Source organism: Porites lutea, chromosome 6 (genome assembly GCF_958299795.1).
Source record: "Porites lutea chromosome 6, jaPorLute2.1, whole genome shotgun sequence".
Taxonomy (NCBI): Eukaryota; Metazoa; Cnidaria; class Anthozoa; order Scleractinia; family Poritidae; genus Porites; species Porites lutea.
The window spans coordinates 22471183-22478122 of NC_133206.1; the positions used below are offsets into that span (position 1 = coordinate 22471183).

Consider the following 6940-nt stretch of genomic DNA (forward strand, 5'->3'; position numbering starts at 1 on the left):
AACTACAGAAATCTTGAACTAAGTAAATTAGTTTTTGCCTATAGTCTCTGGATAGCTCCCCAGCAGGTGTGGAGTTCTAACTAACTTTACGATGGGGTATCTTTTGTTGGGTAAAGTTTTTAGGACAAATCATATGCAGTACTGAAGTGTCATGTTGTTGCAAATCGCTGAGGGAGCGTGGTTAGAGACTTTGTTACCTATTGCAAAGAAATGACAGTTTGAAGTGAAAATGGTAAGATGAATTTTCTTTATGATGTGCGCAAAATATTATAACAACATAACTTGTCTTTTAAAGAGCGGCTTATAAGACTGAGCAATTTTTAAGGAAAGTTATTCTTCGGTGATTTTGGGACTCGGCGCTCTCTGACTCGATCACCGAAGTTTCTGAGGGCCTCCTCTAACTCCCTTAGTTTGTCAAATGTAGGCGAATTTTCGTAGAATTAATTTTTTTAATTTAGGTACCAAATCCAAGCTCGGAAAGAGAGAGGCATTAATTAAAATATTGCTTTTATGTTTTAAAGTCCTCTATAAATCGTCGCATTAGGAAGTTAAAAGTTGTAGTCGTGCAGCGATCCACAGCACCGAAATTTATTAAAAAGTGTCAGTGTCATGCATGCACTAGCAGTGTTGTTGTTTGCTTCACAGAGGCCTAAAAAAGTCATTTTCTCTACCGGCGTACTCCAACATCCTACTACGGGCCAACCTGATCTTAGAGGTTTCTGACCTCAAAAATCAGGTAGTTAGCTAGTTTTCAGGGTCTGAATTTATACACTTAAAGTAAATGCGCTGCTTATTCGCATGTATAGGAGAGCTGAGGAGTCTTATTGCGTGGACCTGAGGTCCGGCCTGTGAGGTCTAACAGTGCCATAAGTGTAGGACAGATTCAGAAATCGCATCCAATAAATCAGTGGAAACAACTATTAGAAAACAGCGACTAATGCTATGTTCACACGGCGCCTGACAAATTTTCTACCGTTTGAAAACTCGGAGTTCGTTTAAATGTTACTTTCACACGGAATTAACCATCTCAACCGCTCGAAAATTCAGACACTTTGCCGTTCAAAGTTCTGTGAAACAGAGCTAAAATATTGAACGTTCTCGTGTGAACGAAGTATCCCGTCAAAAATTAGTCCAATGCCGTGTGAACGCAGCCTAAGATTGGTAAGGAAAGTGCTTATCTCGTAGCCAGATCTCACTCTGTCCACAGGAGATCTGGGTACGAGATTAGGAAAGTGCATCCTCAACGGTCGCAGTGATTACAGCGGTATCGTGAAGACAAAGCCATCGCGAAATAGACTTCAGTATTATTTCAAGTCATTAAGATCTCTACCATCATTTCCTTCGTTGGACTTTTTTTCAGCAGTTGTAACAATCTTATGAACACCAGGTTTAGCAATGAACCAAGGAGGCAGTTTCCAGGGAATGGGGGCGTGGCACTTCCAATGCGGGGAGGCTCCGGAAGGGGTACTTTTTTCAGGCTTCAGGTCAGAAGGTTAATAGGCTCCTGTCTAGATATATTTAACAGAGTAAGGATTCTAGAAGTTCAGGTATATGAAAACGTAGGAAAATCTCTCATTCAGGTTTTTTTTAAAAGGGCCTTTAACTAAAATATCACAAATTATCTTCTCTAAACGCACCTTTATCATTAGAGTTTATTAAATGCTACATGAAAATGGCAAGAAGAGTTTCTTTTCAGGCGACTTAATAATATAAGAGCTAGGTGAGTGAAATGAGTACCACGTTTTAATGAAAAGTATACGGGAGGAGTACATATCCTTCCAAGAATGGTATAGAAAAAGAGTGAGGGGTTGTTGGACGGAGTCTTCCCGTAGAACAGAGGACAGGTTTGACAGGTTTGACTTGTGTAGTAAGCCTCATAAGCCGTCTTAGAGTCAAGGAAGGCTACCTTTTGATCTTAATAAGCTTCTGGGAGAGATAACCTCCTCCCATATAAACATGGTCAAGGGTAACTTATGTTGTAAACGGAATTACTTTTTTTCGGTAGAATCCATCTGGAATCCTAGTAAAAGAAGAGTGTGTCGCAGCCTTTAAAGAGATAAAACGTAAACAGTGGAAATACGTTATTTTTAAAGTGACTGAGGACAGAAAATACATAGCAGTGTGGAAAAAAGTCAAGCAATCAACATATGGGGATTTTCTGAAACTTTTTGTGGGCGATGAATGCTTTTACGCCCTGTACGACTTTGCGTACGAGACGGAGGATCGACGACCTGTCTCAAAAATTGTCTTCTTTTCATGGTACGTGCGAAAAATTACTGGTGATATTGGTGGTTTACCATTAACAAAAAGATTCCGAAAAATCCGGTTGGAAAGTAAATGGAACACCACTTTTTGGGTCATTCCAGTGGAAAATTTCCGAGAGCAATGGAACTCCTGAAGAAGGTAGTCCTCTTTTTTTTCCGGACGGAATGTTCCAAACGGAAATTCGTGTTCCATTTTCTTCAAAGCCATCTTTGATACTAGTTTCAGGCCTTCGAGGCCATTTTTTCGGTAAATGGAACTGCTTGTACAATGGTAAACGCTTTTCCGGGACTAAATTGAAAATGTAGTGAATTTGCACAAACCGTGAACCGACCAGTTCGCCTAAATGAATGGTAAACAACCATTGGCTACATAGTGCATGTCCCTTTAGTTGTTGGTTCCTTCTCAAGTCTCATGCAGTTTGGAAACCTGAAAGATGGGGCCTAGTCCAAAGGTCTTACAAGTAAGTTGAGGGAAACTCCATTTATATGATATACAGAGAGCCTTAGACTCAAATCGATCTGCGACCGATTGGACCCAAAAAGCTTTGACCCCTTTTTTGAGGGTCTGGGTGGGGCTAACTGACATCCAGACCCTCTTTTTTTCCACATCGTAAGCATCTTAACTCCCCGACCCTTTCATTACTTTATTCTGAAGCATTCCTTTCTTTTTCTCTAACACAGGACTCCGGAGGATTCAAAGAAAGAGAGGGCGATCTATGCGAGTAGCAGAGTCACATTTTACAACAAAATCAATCCTAATTTACCTTCTGTAGAAGCAACTCACCCAGATGATCTACAGGAAGATCAAGTCACAGAGAAAGTGCAACAAAAACGAATTATTAGACGAATTTAAAAAAATCGTTTTGCTCTTACCTTTTCACCAACAAATACTTATAGTTTGATCATCCACTGTTAGGTGGTTTAACAATGAAGGCAGGTCGTGAAAGCAAGCGTGAAAGCAAGCGTGAAAGCAAGCGTGGACTTGATTATCGATTATCATTTGCGGACGTCCCAGTAATTAGACTTCTGTCTAATCACAACCTCAAAAATTAAATCAAGTGAAATTCGCTTATCGCGGCCGAGACCCTAAGGTTCCCTCTCTGTCCCATTATTAGAGAGCTTAAGCAACAACGATGGCGACGGCTACGGCTACGAAAATGTCACTTAAAAAGTGAAGTCGCGCTGCTTCAAACTTAATCGTGCTTATTCCATCTCGTTCAGTTCGTCGAATATTGGCAATTTTTGCTGGAGTTGAATTATAAAATTCAGGAAAAGAAAAATAAATTCGTTGTATTGTGTTCACGTCCTCTACAAAACGTGAAATTAGGCATTTTTACGTTGTAGTCGTGCAGTGACGGCAAAGAAATGTACAAAAAAGCGTGATTCACGTGCAGAGTTGTTGTTTTGCCAATCTAAACCTATTGCTTTTTTGCCCTTCTCGCTGACGTCACTGTCATCGTTGTTTAAGCTCCCTATTCTCTCTTGACGCAGCTTAGATAGGGCAGACAGAAGAAAGGAGTCAATAACCTGTCCAGATCTCTCTAAAATATCACCAAGAAAGAAAATAAGTCTGAGAACAGAATTCATTTTAAATCCAAGTGTTAGTTTAATGAACAGTCTAAAAAGAAATCCTATGGCAGAGGTAGACTTCTGCGATACGATATATCCTTTTTGTCTCATTCAAAATTCAAAATTTTGTACTTGTTTTTGAGGCAATATTTCAAAAACTCATAAACATAAATAACAGTAGCAAATCATAGAGACCAAACAAGGTTTGGATATAAAAAACTAATAACCACATATTTAACTAACATCGAACTTAATTCTAGAGCATGTTTTGTTGACATCGCTACTTCCTTAGCAACGAAATAACGATGGCATGGGAATTGAGTCTCGAAATCTAGCAATAATCTGTTAAAATCCTCTAGTGTGCTGATAGTTAGGCCGTTGCCATTACCTTGGCAAGATTGGAAAAAATCTACGAGAGCGTTTTTGAAATAAAATGTTCCTAAAATTTTTGCATCCCCAAATGTGTCTTTTTCACTTTTTGTTTTTGAATCATGCCGGTACAATCCACACACATATACCTGGCTTAATATGCGCTTCAGTTCTTTCAATAGTGAAAATTGGCAAGCAATCGCTCTCACATTTTGCTTTTCTTACTCATAAGATACATGTTCATTTGCTCATGTAAGCGAAAAAAGGTGTCATCTTTGGTTTATAAGCCGCAGATTAAAAATTACTAAATAATTTTTTTTAAAAAAATCAATTCTTTGAGAATTTAATCATTGCTAAGCATTTAAGTGGAATTTCCAAGCCATTGAAAATTTCTAAGTTACTGAAATAACATCGAATTCATGGCGGATATTCTTTGCGCCTGGCTTCGTAAAGGCCATTGTTTACTAGTTTACTCGTTTAGGGTTATCAGTCTCCCGTTCGTTTGTTTCCGTATATTAGAGACCTTAAGATTGAGGTTTTTCGGCGTTTCCCGCGAACCGCGAAGGTCAAAAAGTCACGTGACCAGGGCCTTGCCGTCAGGTTTGCGGTTTGAGGTTCACGTTTACACTGTATACGGCTAGACCAGGCTTCAGAGGTAAGTGATTTACCGCAAGGTTTTTTGCAACCTAAAACGTCACAAATCACACGTTTGAGAAGAAATACGACTTTTTGGAACTCTTTTGCTTATTAACCATCGAATTCTATTTCAAAAAACGCACGATTTTGAAGACAATTTATCAGTTAAAATAGAAGTAAGTAGATGAATAAAAAGAAACATGGCAGCCGCAAACTACCACCCGCGAATCTTAAGTCCCAAATATGGTTTGTCGTTTGCAGTAAAATGACCAAGCCTCGATCCTAAGGTCTATTTGCGAGCAGCATGCCGGACAACGGCGCACTGCTCCTTAAAGTTCCTATCTCTCTACTTTCCTTGGCATGAATAATATTATCAATAAGATAGGAACACTCCTGGTTTAAAAAGTAGTGTACACAAATATTCTATTCTCTAATCATCCTACATAAATACTCAATTAAAACTCCTATTACGGAGGTCACTAGGAATGTTTTACTTCGGTCTGCTGCTAACTGAAATCCTTTGAAGGGATAAATCCCTACAATTTTCCGCTGAATTGACTGAACGTAGCCTTTTTAAACAAACTCTTTTGTACCTAAACACAAAGTTTTACACAGTATCTATAATTTATTTATTGGTCTTTAAAGCTACGTGCAAACGAACGAAACAACTCCCAGCAATGTTGGGAGTTGTTGGCCAACAATGTTGCGTCCGTTTACATGAGTCCGGCCAAATTTTTGAACGGACGACTTTTTAATCAGTGCAACCCGTTTACACAGAACCGTGCAATTTCTATTACAAATTGCAGTACTGTTTGCCGTTCAAAAACTTGCACGGTTCCGTGGATCCCTTGTTAACGAAAGGCGGATCCGTGCAAGTTTTTGTCCGTTCCGAAAATTTGTCCGGATCAGGTGCTCATTGCACTGTACCATCTGCACTCCTGTGTGACATTCAACTCTAAAATGACGATCGGAGAGATCGTTTAGAGACCTTTAGATTCTAAGACGAGTAAGACCACGAGGACGAGATTTTCTCAATAGTAAGTAGTGCGCGCGCGTGAACCAGCGTCATTTAGGCGGGAAAACTTGGTAGCCGTCGTCATTCTATTACGAGTGTTAGCGAGAATGTCGTAATGGTGGAAACGAGTTATCAAATATTAGAAGTTTTATCATTTTGCGGTCGAGAGAAGGCTTAACCTTCTCCAATGTAGATAACAGTGTTATTTTTTCTACTGAAAAGAAGTACAATGAAGCTTTCCGGGGTGTCTACTTTTTGAGAATACGCGAAAAAACTTTAAGCTAAATCTCGTACTCGTAGTTGTTCTCGTCCTTGAATCTAAAGGTCTCTATTTTGGAAATAACATAACAGAATGCAGGCCTGGTTGCAGTGGCACGCATGAGCCAAACCTAGCTGATTAATTTGCGGTTGGTACATTTACTGCAGGAAAGTGGCGTTTTAAATCAGTTTGATAGAGCAGTCGTAGTTTGTTATGGAACAAAAATAACTAAGATCAGCAAAGTGAGTGTTAATGTAACATTAGGCAGCTTACGCCACAGGTACCCCAAGCACACGAGTGAGTGTAACAGAAATATTGTAAGAATTTGTATGGAGATTCTGCCTTGGCAGAACTTAAACTCGCTGAATCGCCCTGAAACGGCCAAAAATGCTAAGAAAAAGCCATGAATTTAGACAAGGAGACAAGGTCAGAAATTCTGATGTATCTTTATTACTATTTTTGACCCCTGAATAACGATCGCTTAAATCCCCATACAAACCCTTATAATACAACGATTGTCACTCGTGAGCTTGGGGTACCTGTGCTTACGCAACGAAGACGGCGACGGAAAAAAGGACGGCAAAAACCACAAGTTTAGATAAGCAAAACAACAATTTTGGGGGGCGGTAGTGCATTACGGTTTTTTTAACATTTCTTTGCCGATGTTGCACAACTATGCAGTGAATTTTCCTATTTTCAGGTTTATACAGGACGGGAACACAAAACAAAAATTGTCTTTATCTTTTTTGAACTCAATTTGTACGGTTCCGTGTCACGGGTTGTCCAAGTAAAAAAATCGTCAGTTCAAAAATTTCTCGCGACCCTTGT

At 39.4% G+C, this 6940-nt stretch overlaps 1 protein-coding gene across 1 annotated transcript in view; it reads right to left on the minus strand.

The window, feature by feature from the left end:
• Nucleotides 1–3856: 3856 nt before the first annotated feature.
• The window catches only part of LOC140940524 (DNA damage-regulated autophagy modulator protein 2-like), a 19801-nt gene continuing 16717 nt past the window's right edge, over nt 3857–6940 (minus strand). Inside the window, exon 8 of the mRNA XM_073389510.1 lies at nt 3857–6940. This exon is cut by the window's right edge and continues 369 nt beyond it. The gene's annotated coding sequence lies outside the window, so the exon portion shown is untranslated.